Genomic DNA, 17,762 nt, shown 5'->3' with positions numbered 1-17,762 from the left:
TAGATCCACTCTGTGGCTGCTGCCACCATCCCAGCATCCCAGATTGGGACCAATTTTCAAAATATGGGATAAAATTCACATTTCATTGGCTCTTTGGGGATAACAAGACACAAATTTGGGACTGTGTTGGAAAATATAGGGTAGTTTGTCACTAGGGGTCCTTTTACACATGCTCCAGAGGGGGGAAGGAGGGAGGGCACTTTAATTAGAGCAGCTCCAATACTCAACTTTCTGGAACAGCCTCTGCACTCAGGTAGGCACCCTAAATCAACAGCTGAAAACATAAATACCTTCCAGTCCTTAAAGAGAAACTTGATTGGGAACCACTTTATCTGGATCCTAGTAGAACAACACTGGGCACAATGTTACTAGCCATAATTCCCTAATCACCAAGGCTCATAGATAATCCAACATGAGGGACTTCCTTTGAACCCTCTCCTTTTGGTTTATTTAAGGTGGATACAAAAGGAGGAAGAAAATGGTGTCAGAGTAGCCACATCCTTGTTCTGCTGATATCCATGCTATAGGAGTACCCTAAGGCAAAAAGGTTTTGAGAGAGAGAGTTGTAAGATGGAACAAATTTTACTTTATATGTGGAGATTTCCAAAAAAGTCAGACTGTTAAATAAGTACTGATATAGGTATAATTCGACCTTTCAAGCCCTTGGAAACCTGTTTCCTTTAAGCTCTTGTTTAGTCAGACAGTTTATCCCACAAAGCAGAAAACCCTATTTCTCCCTTAAGAAATATAATAGCCAGAAGTGGAACACTTTGAAAGATTCGTATAGCAGTGACTGCAAGAGCTTGAAAAATCTAAGAACAAATGGTCCTATTCCTTCTACTTACAAATTAAGAATTACCTTTCTTTGTGTACCATGACAAATGTATTGAACATATAAAGAGATGATAAAAATGTATCTCTTAGGTCAGTAGTTCTCAAATTTTTTTGTACCAGGACCCATTTGTAAACATTGATGGCCAGTACCGACCCAGTGCCCATCACTCCCGAACCGCTGCCCCATGGCCCCAGGACCCAGCCCCACACTGTGTGAGGTAGCAGGGGCTGTATGTGGGGAAAGGGAAGCCCAAAGCAGCCCCTCGCAGGCTGGAACTCTGCTAGCCTGCTAGGGAAAAGCCATTGTTTCCCACATTTTTCTCCTTTAAAGGAGAATCCATTTTTAAGGTTTGTTTGTGACCCTTTCATATCTTCTTGCAACCCACTTCTGCGTCGCAACCCACGTGTTGAGAAACACTGTTTTAGGTCAGTATGCTCTTCTTATGTTAGCTCCTCTGATATTTTTTCTCTAAGTCTTGCAGAATTCTTAGTAGAAAACAATGATGCTCAGTCCTAACTGGCTACAAGAGCAGTCAGTGTTAATCAGAGACCCACAACAATACATATACTCATAGGTAGATTTTGGCAAATGTAGTAAAGTTAAAATAAATACAAAATAATTTGATATGAATGTATGGCAAGTTTCCAACTTCATGGCATTAATATGCTGCACTTGGGCAGTAGTAACCGGCAAGACAAGATAAGATGGGAAACTCCCTTCTTGAGAGCATGGAGGCAGAAAGGGATCTTGGAGTCATCATTGACTGATGTGCAAGTCACAGGAGTACCATGTGAACCATGAGGAGCCCTGCATCATGAAGGCAGGCCAGCCTGGCTCCACTCCTTGCCATTACTCCACTCCTTACCATTACACATGGCAGTGCTACGCTGGCTAGCACTATGGAAGAAAGAGACTTGGGGGTCATCATTGACCACAAGATGAACATGAGCCTGCAATGCGATGCTGCGGCTAGTAAAGCGACCAAAACACTGGCTTGCATCCATAGATGCTTCTCAAGCAAATCCCAGCACGTCATTCTCCCCTTGTACTCGGCCTTGGTGAGGCCGCAGCTGGAGTACTGTGTCCAGTTTTGGGCTCCACAATTCAAAAAGGATGTGGAGAAGCTTGAGAGAGTCCAGAGAAGAGCTACGCGCATGATCAGAGGTCAGGGAAGCAGACCCTACGATGACAGGCTGAGAGCCATGGGGCTCTTTAACCTGGAAAAGCGCAGGCTCAGGGGTGATCTGGTGGCCACCTATAAGTTTATCAGGGGTGACCACCAGTATCTGGGGGAACGTTTGTTCACCAGAGTGCCCCAAGGGATGACGACTAGGTCGAACGGTCATAAACTACTACAAGACCGTTTCAGGCTGGACATAAGGAAGAATTTCTTTACTGTCTGAGCCCCCAAAGTCTGGAACAGCCTGCCACCGGAGGTGGTTCAAGCACCTACATTGAACACCTTCAAGAGCAAACTGGATGCTTATCTTGCTGCGATCCTATGACCCCAGCTGACTTCCTGCCCTTTGGGCAGGGGGCTGGACTCGATGATCTTCCGAGGTCCCTTCTAGCCCTAATGTCTATGAAATCTATTAAATCTATGAAATTACGTGCAGCTCCTGTGACTGGCTGGAGCCACATGCCAATGGGCAGCTATGCCTGTGTGGGCCATGAACACCCCAAGGGCCTGCCACTGGCAGCTGCTGCCATCAGTGGCAGGAGCTGTGCACCATGGAGAGGGCATGTGGGGGGGGGGATCTCCACATCGCCCCCAAGCCTCTCTTGCACCCCACAACCCCCACACTCCCATATCCATACCATGCCCACCAAAGCTCCATGTCCTCGCCACCCCACTGGGTATGGGACCCAGGGCTTGGGTTACATGCTTCTGCCAGCCCCAGCCCCATACTCCATGCTCCCACCCAGCTGCAGCTTCCCCCTACCTGCTGCCATTTATGTACCTGCTGCTCAGAGTGAGTGCTGCAGCAGGGACATGAGGAGGAGCCATGAAGGGTAGGGAAGGCAAAAAGTTCCCCCAGTGACTGCAGCAGTGGCATGCTGTGCTAGGCCCAGGGCCGGGGCACTCCCATGCATGAGTGTGCGAGTGAAGCACATGTGCTGGATGGGATACAGTTAATTGGTGGGTGCCCACAGGCCAGATGAAATCACCTGGCAGGCGAGATCTAGCCCATGGGCCATATTTTGCCCGCCCCTGCCATAAACAAACATATGGAAACTACTTTTGAAAATATTTTCTGTAAAGTGCCACAAGTGATAATTTTACAAGCTATTTCTGGTTCAGGGGCCAAAGTCTGAGTATTGCTCAGACTTGAGGTATCTCTTGATAGATACAAGGCATCCCTCAAAAAATGCAGATCCTAGGTTTCACTCATTTTTACTATAGACAAATAATATAGCAACTCTTCTGTTACAAAGATCTCAGAAAGATCACAACAGATCAACTGTTTTTAACACTATGATGATGGATTCCTATTTGAAATCTCTGGTTTATCTTGTGAATTACATTTACACACCTGATATTATATGGTACCTCACAGCACCTTTAGAAGGATCTAAAGGCACCCCAGGGTCCCATGGCACCCTGGTTAGGAATGATTCTAGACCTTCCTGTTTTAGTAACGAAGATGGAAAGAAAGAAGAGGAAACACATCAGTGATTTTTCAGTTGATAGTAACATTTAGTATTTCTCTTGTTGACTTTTTTGTCATCTCTTCCTTATTCCTGTTAATCTACAAATTGTTATAAAGCAGTATATTTTACCAAACAAACAAAATAAGACTCCAACAAATCAGTGCCCCCTAGCCCCATGTTATAATATTGTCTCTCAAGGAGACAGCCAGTCTATGTTTGGCTCTCTAACCTACTTTAATCTGTCTTCATAGTTGTGTCATTCTCATGGAGTCATCTAAAATCTGGTGAGCAGATCTGAGCAGGAAACAAATTTAATTATTATCTATTATTTACACCTAGGAGCCAGGAAGCAACCAACCTAAATTTTCCTTGCTGTAACTTGAGACCATTGCTCCTTGCTCTGTCATCTGCCACCATTGATGACAGTGTTCTAGTTTAGCTTCATCCTCTCCGGAACTACCCTTCAAAGTGGTTCAAATCCCTCCTCAGTCTTCTCTTCTGCAGACTAAATAAACCCAGTTCCCTCAGCCTCTCCTTAGAAGCCACATGCCTCAGCCCCTGTACCATTTTTATTGCCCTCAGCTGGACTCTCTCCAACTTGCCAACATCTTTTCTGCAGTAGGGGGCCCCAAAACTGAACACAGTACTTCAGATTTGGCCTTACCACTTCAGAACAGAGAGGAATAATTACTGTCTTCGATCTGCTGGCAATGCTTCTACTAATGCAGCCCAGTAAATTGTCAGCCTTCTTGGCAACAAGGGCATGCTACTGAATCACATCCAGCTTACTGGCTATTATAACACCCAGGTCCTTTTCTTCAGACCTGCTGCTTAGCCAGTTGGTCCCAAGCCTGTAGTGATGTATGGGACTCTTCAGTCGTAAGTGCAGGACTTTGCACTTGTTGAACCTCATGAAATTTCTTTTGGCCCAATCCTCCAATTTGTCTAGGTCACTGAAACCTAGCTCTCCATTCCAGCATATCTACCATCTCCCCCACACCCCAGCTTGGTGTCATCCGCAAACTTGTTTAGGGTGCAATCCATCCCATCTTCCAAATTGTTAATGAAGATATTGAATAAAATCAGCCCCAAAACTGTCCCCTGGGCACTCTACTCAATACTGACTACCGACCAGACCTTGTTCACAGCCCGTTGAGCCTGATGACCCAGCCAGCTTTCTATCCACCTTGCAGTCCATTCATCCAACCCATATTTCCTCAGCTTGCTTCAAAGATTGCTGTGGGAGACTGTATCAAAAGCCTTGCTAAAGTCAAAATCTATCATGATCCACTGTTTTCCCCACATCCACAGAGCCAGTCATATCATCATAGAAAGCAATCAGGTTGGTCAGGCATGACTTGCCCTTGGTGAATCCATGCTAACTGTTCCTGATCATTTTCTTCTCCTCCAAGTGCTTAGAAATGGATTTTTTGAGGATCTGCTCCATGATTTTTTTCCAGGGACTGAGGTGAGGCTGACTGATTTGTAGTTCTCTAGATCCTTCTTCTTCTGTTTCTTATTAATGGGCACTATATTTCCCCTTTTCCAATCATCCAGGACCTCCCCCAGTCACTATAAGTTTTCAAATATAATGGCCAGTGGCTCTGCAATCACATCAGCCAACTCCTTGAGCACCCTTGGATTCATTGCATCCGGCCCCATAGACTTGTTCATATCCAGCTTTTGGAAAGAGTCCTTAACCTGTTCTTTCACCACTGAGGGCTGCTAACCTTCTCCCCAAACTGTGTTTGGGAGCTGACTTTGCCTGTAGTCTGGGAGCTGACCTTGCCTGTGAAGGCTGAGGTAAAAAAGGCATTGAGTACTTCAGCCTTTTCCTCATTGTCTGTCATTAGGTTGCCTCCCCCATTCACTAAGGGACCCACACTTTCTCTGACCTTGCTCTTGTTGCTAACATATTTGTAGAAACCCTTCTTGTTACCCTTCATGTCCCTTGCTACCTGCAATTCCAGTTGTGCTTTGGTCTTTCTGATTTCATCTCTGCATGCCTGAGCAATATTCTTATACTCCTCCGTAGTCATCTATCCAGGTTTCCACTTCTTGTAAGCTTTCTTTTTATGTTTAAGCTCATCAGAGAGTTCTCTGCTAAGCCAAGCTGTTTGCCCGCCATATTTGCTATTCTTCCTGCACATGGGGATGGTTTGTTCCTGTGCTGTAAGTAAGGTTTCTTTAAAATACAACCAGCTCTCCTGGACTTCTTTCCTCCTCAGACTGGCCTCCCAGGGGATCCTGTCCATCAGTTCCCTAGTTATCTCTAGTTCCCCAGTATCTCTAGTTTCATACTAGAGCTCTGAGCAATCATACAGATCTTTTACGTACAGTACAATTCTTCCTCCTCTTGTCTCCTGCCTGTCCTTCCTGAACAGTTTGTACCCATCCATGAGAGTGTTCCAGTCATGCAAGCTATCCCACCAAGTCTCTGTTATAGTTCATAGTTTCTTGACTGTGTGAGCACTTCCAATTCTTCCTGCTTTTCCCAGGCTCCATGTGTTCATGTACAGACACCTGAGGTAACTAGCTGTAACAGGGGGCCTGCTCGGGGCCTCTTTCCCTGTGGGCTGCCCACCTGTTCCTGTGCCAACCGCCTGCATTCTCACCCACCACGCCTTGTTGTTAATTAGATGTTAATAAGTGGGAGGCTGCCCATTTCATGCCCCAATGCCAGGGGGCACTATCTGCGGCTCCATTCCTCCCCTACACTGCAGCCCAAGCCTTGCAGATGGCATCATGATGTTCCTTTAATCACTGGCCCCTCACTGGGCCCCAGAATCCTCCTGTTGATCCCCACCTAGATTCCTTGCCTCAGGTGGCCTCTTCCACTGTCATACCAGGCAGCATAGATCCCTGAGCTCATTCCCCTTCAGGTGCGGTCCCCCCACCGAGACCTTCAGCTCATCTAGCCCTGGCCCACTTCCAGGCCAGTGGGGACCCCAGGTCCTCAGCTCTTGGGCATCCCTCACGGTGGGCCCTTGGCCCTTTGACCCTTCCGGTCTTGGCCCCAGCATGGACCAGTCAGGGGAAACTGAGACAGGCCTGAGTCTTTTCTCATTCTTTCCTGGCTTTTCTCATTCTTTCCTGGCTCTTTTCTCATTCTCCTAGGGTCCACCCTCTGGGCCCTCCAAACAAAGGGGTAACCCACCCAGTCGTGGGGGCTAGGGGTTAAGGTGCCCTGACCCGCCTTTCACCAGGGTGGTAATTTGCCTGGTATTTCCTGGGGGCTCCCACACCACTGAGAGCCCCACCAGGCCACCCACTCCCAGCAGGGTGCAGCTTTAGGTGATACCCAGAACCAAGGAGCCTCCTGACCATCTCCTACAGCTCCTCCCTTACTTCTAGATGATTACAGCAGCCCTCCAGCCAGGCAATGTTGTTGCCTCCACTCTAGCAGCCAAACTGCCCTGTTTATATGGGCAGCCTCAGTTAAAAAGTGGCTGCCCTAATCAGGCACCTGGCGGCTGCTGCCTTCTGGCCCTTAAAGTGGCAGGCACCAACAGTGCCCTGCCACACTAGCCAATTGCCCTACTTTCTCAGGAAGAATGAGGCCTCCCTTGTTGCTTCCTCCAGGTCTCCTGCTGCCCCACTTACCTCAGGACCTTGGTCTCCACCCCCCTGCCAACTTAGTTTAAAGCCCTTCTCAGTAATGCAGCCATATAAATATATTTTTTATTTTGGTCTTCATAAACTGATCTTGTCCATGTACAGACATTCAGTTTCTACAGGTGTCAAGTATATGGGGTCTTGCAGGCCCCCCTTTGAAAGAGGGCAGTCAGGTCCCAAACCTGAGGAAAATAACATAATATTTCTATATTATTTTATGTTGTACAAGAAGGGTTCAGTTATGTTGAGTGTGCTGGATGTAAGATGACATGCTTAGGAATAATGAGTGAGGCCTGGAGCTATTACCAGGGATTTGGGTTTTCTGCTTGCTGTGGAAAAACGAGGATTTTCTTTAAAGGAGAAAAATATGGGAAACCATGGGTTTCGTCTTGCAGGCTGACAGAGATCCAGCCTGCAAGGGGCTGCTTGAGGCTGGTAGGAGTGGGGAGGGTGACAGGAGATAGGGGGCAGCACGTGCATGTGCACATGCATATGCATGTGGCAATCAAGCAGTGGTGGAGAGAAACTCTGGATGCTCCCTCCAGGTAAGTCTATGTGGGCGAGAGGGGGCACGGATGATGTGTTGGGTGGGTCATTTGGTGGCACAGTAGGGGGCGATACTATGCAGCCACCCATATCACTGTGCCAGATCCAAAAACCTCACTTTGGGAGTCTCCCATGGGGTGCCTACCATCAGCTGTCCCACTTCCTGGAGAATACCTGCAAGCCTGGGGTAATGCTGCCACCACCCAGGCACTGGTCTCTGTTAGGGCTCTGTGCAGCCTGGGCCACACAAACCCTGCAAGCCTTGGGGGTGCTTTGCCTACTGGTAATATTTCTGGGTGCTTCTTTCATCCTGAAGCATACCAAGATAACTTCAGGTATGACTGTGGGAACATAAACAGACAAGCTCTGCTTGCTGGGCTGGGAGCAAAAAGGTTTGCCCCTCCTCTCCACAATGAAACAGTCAGGGACACTGTAACCTGATACCTTTATTGATCGGGGAGGGGGTTGAAAAAGGAAGTCAGAATACACTTTGAGCACAAAATAATTAGAGTCTTGGACATAATAGGCCTTTCAGAACGTGTCTTCCTAGACATATATCCTAACTCCTGGCAAATTTCCACATTTTTACTTACAGGAATTAATCCAGGTAGCAACCTGGAGGCACTTTGCTTGTGGCTTTTCAAAATGCCTGCTGGAGGAAGAGCATGAACTCCTCTCTCCCCTTAGGAATTTATCTGGCCCAGTCACTTGGTAGACCAGCCTGATCCAAATAGAAAGCAAGTGAGAGAGAGAGAGGGTTACCTCTGGAATGACCCAAGGGAGGGCAGAGAGAGAGGGGATTTCTTCACAGGGCACAAGTGACATGTTGAGGGTGCGGGGGAGTACAGACAATGTGGCAGAGAGGTGTGGAGCAGGGGCAAGGCAATGTGGTGGTGGGGAGTACATGCCCCCTGATATTTCTGTGTCCACAGCAGGGCATGGGGTGCAGGGCTGCAGCTGAGCTGGAACAGCTCTGGACAGGAGCCATCTCCATGGCCCAGCAGGCAGGATCTGGCATAGGAGGGAGCGCTGTGTTATTATGGCAACCAAAGTGAGGCATGGCAGCAGCAGTAGCTCAGAGTCATGCCCCTGCTGCTGCCAGGAGGGCAGGGGATGCCTCACCTTGGTGGCCATGGCAGTGGGTCACTCCCTCCTGAACTGGGTCCTGCCTGCTGGGCTGCAGAGGCGGCTCCTACCCTAAGCTAGTCTGGCCCAGCTGCAGCCCCACACTCCACTGTGGGTGCAGAAATCTCAGGGGGCATGTGCTCCCCCACCCCCCACCATATTGCCTGTGCCCCCTCCTACCCCCAACACATTGCCTATGTCTACTCCCCACTTCCCCACTCACCCACCCTGCTCCCCACACACTGGAGGGCTTGGGGCAGGGAGATACATGTCCATCGTCTTAGCCCCGCCTCCCAGCAAAAATTAAAGTGGTGCCTATGTCAGTTTCTCTTAGGAGACTTGAGTGTATAGATGTTCAGGATTTTCTCCCTGACCAAAAGTGGCTGCTTCAGGAGAAAAATAAATTGGAAATATCCAGGGTTAAATCATTCCCTGGAGTTTCTCCTGGGAGAACAAATGTCTGTACACACTCTTGTCTGAGAGAAACCACAGCACAGTCTTCCATCATCCCAGAGTGCTTTGCTTTTAACCCACCCTGCCCCAAGACAGACAGTGTGTTGCTCATTGGATTCTGCTGCTCCAGGTGAGCAGGGAGCAGGACATACCCCCTTCACAAGTCAACATTGCCTAATCCAGACTTCTCAGAGTGACCATGTCTCCCTACAGCATAATCAGGGCTGCCCTGTGTACTAGGGTGGCCATCATAGAGGACAGTCTGGTTGTCTCCTGTCCCTGTCTTCTAATTGATTCTATTGTCCTCTGTTCAAGAGAAAAATAGAGGCCATAAAGGCATTGGGTTTCATATCAATGGAAGACAGAGTAGCAGAAAACTGGAATGTCCCCAGTGATGGCCACCCTACTGTGTACTGGTGCTATTCTATCTGCAGGCAAACTGAGGGAGCCTGCAGAGCATGCCGAGATCTGTGCACAGGGGCTCTCTGCTCTTCAGGGGTTCAGCATTTGACTGTCTGTTCAGGAATCTCTGGGTTAGCTTTTCTACCAGGAAAACAAACATGGGAGAATTCTCTCAGATTATTTGAATGTGTGTACACAGCCCTTGTGTGCCTTTCAATAGCTTCTTGTTAAAGACCGTCCTTGATCTTTATCCCTTTTACCCTGTTCTTTATTTATCTGTTTCTCATTCTCTAGAACAGAGAACTGTGTTCCCAAGAGATTTTTTTGTTACAAATTACTCAGACTGTCTTAGAAAATCCTGTTCTTTCCTGTACCATATATCCTTTTATTTAATTTATAATTGTGAAGCAATTGGATCTCATGCTATTGTTCTCCATTTGAAATAACAGAAATTTAATAGTGGCAACTGGTAGAAAGTAAAACCTGACTACAGGGTAGGGAAGAAATACCTCTGTAACACCACACTTTAGGGAATAGTGACCTGGTTTAGCTTCAGCAAAGGGAAGTTAATAGGGCAGCTTGATTCAGGCAGCAAGTTGCATCAAGTTCTGACATTCCTTTAAAATTGGAAGAGCAAAGGTTGCAGACAAAGCAACCTAAACAATGAGGAATAAAATCAACCAAAAATGCAGAGGAAATGGGAGGAGGAGAAAAGTACATTTTCACATTTTGTTTCAAGTAGATTGCAAAGTCTCGTTTTGTGGGTTTGTAGCTGTCTGAGTGATTATAGAAATTCAATAGTTTTAATTACTTGAAACATGGTTCAAGTAAGATATTAACAGCAAATACGAGTAAAGTTTTTCATCTAGGTTCTTTGCTTGTTAGTGTCCAGCTATGAGGCCTGCAACTATTATTCCCACAGGTTATTCAATTGAAGTTATTCATTTAAGTAAGAGTAAAAAAATCTGGCCATTAAATTGCTCATCTCTAAATAAACTAACAAATAAGGAAAGAAAGAACATAAGGATTTTTCTATTCTACATGAGAAATTAAAGTAAAAGCCAAGCACTTTATCCATGATATAGCTATTAGTTATTTGCAATCAAATTAGTCAGTACAACTCCATATAATTCTATTTCTTGCACTGTGTTGGTAAAGCATTGTTTAAATGTAGTGCACTACAAAATTATTGTTGAAAAAGCAACATACATTAATAACTTAATGCAATAAATTACAGCAGTTGCAACAAAAATCTACATATAAGCTAGGGACAGAACACACAAACCAGTTTAAGTGATCAGAAACAGGTCTAAACCTGTAACAGAACAGATGTTCAGTGAACTTAAACCACTTTCAAAATGGCTGAAACTGGTTTAAGATAAACCTGGTTGAATGTAGTATCAAATGTAATGGATCTAGGTCAAACTGGTTTATGGAATTTCAGTCCCAAATACCTTCCCAGTTCAAGTTAAGTCATAGTGCCCCAGCATCCAGGGTGCTTTGCATCCCTGGGCTGTGCAGTCTGTTCCAGCAGAGCAGGGTCTGCTGCACCCCTCTGCTCCCTAGCCAGAGCACTAGCACTCCTCTGGCTGGCTGAGAGGGTGAAAGGGAAAGCCACTCCCCTCTGGCTCAGCACCACACGAGAAGCAGGGAGGGGGAAGGGTGGCTTGGCTTCACCCCCAGGAGCCCAGAGCCAGGAGCAGGGCTGGAGTGCCTCAGCCACACCCCGCTCCTCATTTTTCCGCCCTGCTGAGGGGGGTGGCAGGAAAAGCCCACAACAGGGCTTGGCACCACTCCCTGGAGCCAGGACCCAGAAGTGGGGCTGTTGTGCCCAGTCATGCTCCCCTCCTCAGTCTCTGGCTCAGTTGAGGAAGGTACAGAGAAGCCCACACCAAGGCTTGACTCTGCCCCCTGGAACTGGGAGCCAGGGGCTGGAGTCCCCCAGCCACACCGTCCCCACCCCCCAGTCTCTGGCCTGGCTCAGGAGTGGGGGAAGGGGGAGGGGGTAAAGCCTGCACCAGGGCTTGGCTCCTCCTCCCAGAGTCAGGAGCCAGGAGCAGGGCTGGAGTCCCCCAGCTATGCCCCCATCCTCAGTCTCTGGCCTGGCTGTGGGGAGAAGCCTGCACTGGAGCTTGGCTCCACTACCCAGAACTGGGATCCAGGAGCAAGGCTGGAATCCCTGAGCCACCCCTGCTCCCAATCTCCAAGTCCCAGTGCAAGCTTCCCCCTGCTCCCCCACCTGGGCCAAAGACTGAGCAAGGGGGTGTACAAGGAGCCAAGCCCTGGTGTGGGCTCTGCCCCTTGCCCCTCAGACAGGGTGGGGACTGAGGGGGAACATAGCTGGGGGACTCCAGCCCCTGGCTCCCAGGTGTGGGGGCCAGAGCCAGACCTCAGTGAGGGGTTCCCTGCACCTCCCCCAGCCAGCCCAGAGACTGAGAAGGGAGCCACGACTGCGGAACTCCAGTCCTGCTCCCAGGCCCACGCAGACAGAGGAAGGCCCCCAGTTCAGACTTCCACACCCCTGCTGCCCCCGTGCCAGGCTGCTCCCAGCTGGGGATCCAGTGCTGGGCAGGGGAGGGAGGTCCCCCACCCCTTCCTTAGCTGGCCTAGAAGCTGAGGTGCGAGTGTGACTGGGGGAATTGCTTGGCTCTCTGCAGTGGCCAGTAGGCTAGGAGGCATGCTCTGGTACCCCTGGCTACTGGTATAGGCCACTGCAGGGGTCTGGCTGCCTTTCCTGTTTTAAAAGTGAACATCAGTTCACTTGCTGATCAGTTCATCTATGTAGTTCAGAGCAAACTGCAAAGACTGAATTGAGTCAGCCTTGGGTTTTTTGACTCGGTACTTGGCCCAAAGGACAAACTGCACATTTAAAAATCGAATGTTAATTGATCAACTTATCAACATAACTCTGCAAGTGTATTTTTGCTGTTTCACTAAAAGAACAATATTTACTTTTCTGGCTTCACATATTTCCAGAACTATTATTTCATTTGATGTTGAGAAAAGGAGCTTGTATTTAAAAAAATCAAACTGAAAATAATCTCAGTGTTTGATAGTGTTATGGCAATAGTCTAGAGATGGGGTGAACAAAATGGCAGATCCAGTGGGCACCTGGACTCCATTTCCCAGCAGCCCCTGCCTGCATGGCAGGGGCTGGACTCCATGGAGACCCTAGCCACTGCGCTGTGATAACACAAGGCTGGGGTTGCCAGGAAAACCAGCCTGAGCCATGCTGGCAGGGCGCATAGCAGGGCAAAACGGGGGGCTGCTCCAGAGCTGCTGGGATCATGTAGTAGGGCAGCTTGGTTGGGGGTCAGGGCAGAGCTGCAATCTGCCTCCTGCATGCTCTGAGCAGGGATGTGCAGGCAGTGGATTGCAGCTGTGCCCCAGCTTGAGACCATAATATCACCACTGCAAGGAGCCAGGGCAGAGTTACGATTCACTGCCCGTGCACTCCTGCCCAGAGTATGCAGGTGGCAGATCGCAGTTCTGCCCTGGACCCGAACCAAGCTTCCCCCCTCAAAGATCCCAGTGGCTCTGGAGCAGCCCCCTGCCCTGCCCTGCCATGTGCCCTGCCAGCATGGCTGGGGCCAGTCTTCCTGGCAACCCCAGCCTTATGCTATCACAGCGCAGTATCTGAGGTCTCCATGGAGACCAGCCCCAGCCATGAGGGCAGGGGCTGCTGAGAAATGGAGTCTACTGCCAGCTGGATCTAGCCCACATACTGGACTTTGCCCGCCCCTGGTCTAGAGTCTAAGTTTGGCCCTGCATTATGTGTTAGAATGCCAGTCTTACAAATTGTGGAGGGATGAGAAAATATAACCTCTGAAAGCTCCAGTTTCTTTAGCATTCTTCCATCATCAGGTGGTTCATGCTACTCATATTAACCCAGTCCCATGCAGTTTGTATGTGTACCTTTTTCATTATGTCTCTTCCTTTTTTAAATAAATGAATATATGCTTCATTCCCGTCTCTCCTGCAAGGCCTGTCCACAAGTAAATGGCAGCATCTGCTAATTCTTTACGTGTCACTAATGTTCACTTAGGCTAGGGACAGACATTAATAAAGCCTGAGCCTGAATTGATTCAATTTTTGCAGGTTAGTCTAACCTGGCTAGGCCAAACCGGTTTTTAACCGTACAGACTTCCCAGAAATACAAGCACAAACCTGCAATGGCTCAGGCTAGAAGCTGGTGGGGCATTAGAGCAGCCCTCACTACCCTTCTATAATGCTGAGCTCAGGGGGGTGTGGCCAGGCTCTGGCAGAACCCTCTGATTAGGGAGGGGTCCCCCCCCACCTACCTTGATAACAGAGCATTATTGCCGCTTTATCAGCATTGTTATCAGCATTTAACACTCCATCAGAAAACAAAGCCCCTCTCATTAGTTCAAGCTCTTCTTAAACAACTTTTTCCAAGGAAGTGAACATTCCAAGGAGGGACATTGCCAGCAATCTGTTGATTAGCTCCAAAAAGGACACAGTCCTGTCTGCCTTTGTCTGGTCTGCCACAGCACGGACATGTGGTATGCTAGTTAATGCTGAGAGGTGTCTGTGTAAGCCAGAGGGGAGGGAGGAATTCCTGTTTAGCAGGGAGTGGTGAAGGGAGGGGGGGAGTAGGGGGAAGCCAGACAGATGCCTGCAGTCTCTAAGGAGCTCCAGCCAGGAAGCAGAGGGGAGGGGCCAGCTCTGTTGTGGAGCACAGAGCGCCACCCAGCCCAGAGAGCATGCCAGGATGCTGAGGGAGTCTGATTTAACTTAAACTAGGAAGAGGTCTGGGTCAGACATTGCATAAACCAGTTTGACCTGTATCAGTTAAGTCTGATACTATATATTCAGCCAGGTTTATCTCAAATTGGTTTCAGCCATTTTCAAACTGGTTTATGTGCACTGAACAGCTGTTCTGCTATATAGGTTTAAACAAGTTTCTCATCACTTAAACTGGCTTTGTGTAATGTATGTTCCTAGCCTTAGTTATTTCTAACGTGTTTATTTATGCAGTACTAGAGTTAGGGAATGTCTGACCAGTCTTTTATTTTTGGTTAAAGCCATCCTACATCATGAGTGGAATCCTGCCCATCTTTTCCTCTGATAAAAGGTTCCTGGCCACTAGTTCAAACAAGGATTCAGTGGCTTCCATGCTCTTTAATATCTCATATAGAACCACCAGAGAACCTATCCAGTCAGTGGCCTATATAGCAGCTACTCCATCATGAATTCTTTTTCTCTTTGGGACGTATACGGAGAGCATAGGCGAGTTATAATGGCCTGGAATGGGCCCACTTGAAAAGAGTGAGTTCTACCCTCAATGATGTTGGAAGCTTTAAAATAAAAGAGTCTTTTATTATCTGGAGGCAACACCCTTTGGCTAGTATTCTATAGTTCCATAGTCTTTGTAATTGTATGAAGTAAATGACAATATAGTGCCCTATCCACTAAACCTCATAAAAGGTAAAGAAGAGGTCTAGGTTCTCTCTGTTCCTGATTCTGTCAATGTGTAACCTCCCATAAGTCAATTTGTCCCCTTGTACCTTGGCTTCTCTACTGGGAAAGTGGAGAAAATGATATGCATTCTGCAAAATGATTTAAGATCTATAGATAAAAAGTGTCAAATACTATATTATTATAGTTAAAATTACTGACCTTGGAATTGTTAATGGTAAATATCTGTGGTAAACCTCTACTGGCTTTTAAATACTTTTTCTTAAAAGTTTATGTTATCGTTTCCAAAAATAATTTTATTGTCAGTCTAATAATTGTAAAGTGCATTTAACAATGAATATGTTAACTGGTTCCCTTTCCTTGAGGATTGGTTAGGAATGCTTGGTTAAAAATTAACTGATTAACTGGCATTCTTTATCATAGCAATAGAATAATAGTTTGGGCATTTGGAATATAGGGCAGCTTGGAGCTTGATTTATTTAAATGCATATTCACTTATATTCATTCACTCTATCTACTTATTCTTTCACTTTCTCATCCAACTTGCCCTCTTATACATTCTGTTAATCATCTGCTTATTGCTTTACCTACTTGTTCAGCCAATCCTCAGATGCATTTACTCCCTTCAACCCCTTTCATCAATGTACTGTATACCTACCACCTGTTCACTCACTCACTCACTTTTGAAGTATCTATCCTCAGCTCCTGATCTAACTTCCGGGCCAGCGTAAATCCTACTCTGATTCTCCACTGCTGTCGTGAACTTCTGCTTCTGCAGCCTATTTCTTGTTGGATTTATCAGATAGCTTTGTTTTAGTGAGTATACTCAAAACCCTAGAGGTTACTGTCATTTTATTTTTCATTGTTTAGTCACTTTTCTTTCTGGTATGAGATATAGATTACCAAATGTCCTTCTGATATGCTGGAGAGTGCATACTTGTTGGAACATGATATCAGAGCAGAAGAAATGTTACAACTGAGCCAGGCTTTATATATTACTTCCTTGGAGTACACATGAATGCGCATTCAGAAGATTATGCTCTACTTAAACGGGAGTTTTTAAAATCACATTTCATGCATTTCTTTGGCATGAAAGAAATATCACACTATAACAACTGCTGTTACCTGTTACAGGACTTCACTGATGCAGCACATCTTATTTAAAAGAAGGTGATGGAATTCTTTAGCAAAAGAAATGCAGTTAACATTATTTTGGTAATCCATAGCTTTTAGCCTTACATCTTTATTTCATATTCAATCATGATCATTTGTTGTAAGTCTGATGAGATGTTTCATAGCTTGTATGAAAATAGTTTCTCATTTGTGTTAAGTTTAGAAGGCAGAAGGTCCACGTAATAAATGGTATTTTTGGGCCCTCGTTGCCATCAACAGGACTTAATGATCCACAGAAGTTAAGGTTGACGCATGTTGGAAGGATGGTGTAACAAAGGTTGTCCTTCTGGTTATGCTCTACCTGTTCAGCAGGGCTGTGCAAAGCTTTGGTCGCTGACTCGATTCGGCAGAGATTCGGCCTGATTTGGTGGACAAATCTCTGAATCTGAATCAAAGCAGGAGACCCTTTAATCTCTTCAAATCAAATTGGAATCCTCTGAATCGATTTGGAGAGATTTGGAAAGATTTGGCGATTCAGATATAAACACAGCTTTAAATGTTTTTTCTACATACCTCTAGGTACCAGGCAGCTCGTGAATGCTGTGATGCTGGGGCAGATGGAGCGTCCCATAAGAGTGCAGGGGGCTCCCCAGCGTGCTCAGCAGCAGACCTGGAAGTGGACCAGAAGCACTTCTGGTCCACTTCCCGGTCTGCCAGGGAGTGAGCTGGGGGGGCCCCCTGTCCGAACCCGGCTCGGCGACTGGTGCCTCCTGGGTCTGGGGAGAGGCACCTGGGGTCCTCCCATAGCTGATCGCTGAGCCAGGAAGGGCATGGGGGGGGGGCCCAAGCGCGCTCCCCGGTGGATCTGGAAGTGGACTACAAGTGCTTCTGGTCTACTTCCAGGTCTGCTGCTGAGCGTGCTGGGGAGCCCCCTGCGCTCCTGTGGGACACTCCATTCGCCCCAGCATTGCAGCGTTCACAAGCTGTGCCTGGTACCTCAAGGTATGTAGAAAAAACATTTGAAGCTGGGACTATGGCCAAATCGCTGATTCTCTGAATCAGCATCGAATCTTCAGATTCGGATTCGGCCGAGTCGAATCAGGGACAGTGATCTGAATCAACAAATTGAATCACTACCCCTGATTCAGGCCAAATCCAAATCAAATAGGACCCATTTCGCACGCCCCTACCATTCAGGAGGTAAATAAAGGGACCATAGCTTCTCAGGCTATTATCATCTTTTGCAAACACTTCATTGGGTTTAGCATGATGCAGCTCTTTGAAAATGTTATTTGTTGTTTGTTTTTGGAAGCCTGACAGGCATTTAGTGACACAGGAATTGTTTCATTTTATTTTATGTTCCTTAAGCACAGTTTTCATCTCTGGCCATTAGGCATTTCCCTTGCATTATCAGAACTACACCCTGCAGGCAATGACACCTTTTATATATAAAAATAAACCCTCCATTAGACAAAGGATCCCAAATCAACTAGGATTCAGATACCAGCCCCTTTTCTTGGTCTGCAAGTGATGCCCAAACTTTAATCTAAAAAAACTTGAGTTGAGAGTAGGGAATGAAAAC

Source organism: Alligator mississippiensis, chromosome 3 (assembly GCF_030867095.1).
Source record: "Alligator mississippiensis isolate rAllMis1 chromosome 3, rAllMis1, whole genome shotgun sequence".
Lineage (NCBI taxonomy): Eukaryota > Metazoa > Chordata > Crocodylia > Alligatoridae > Alligator > Alligator mississippiensis.
This window is presented reverse-complemented; position numbering follows the sequence as displayed.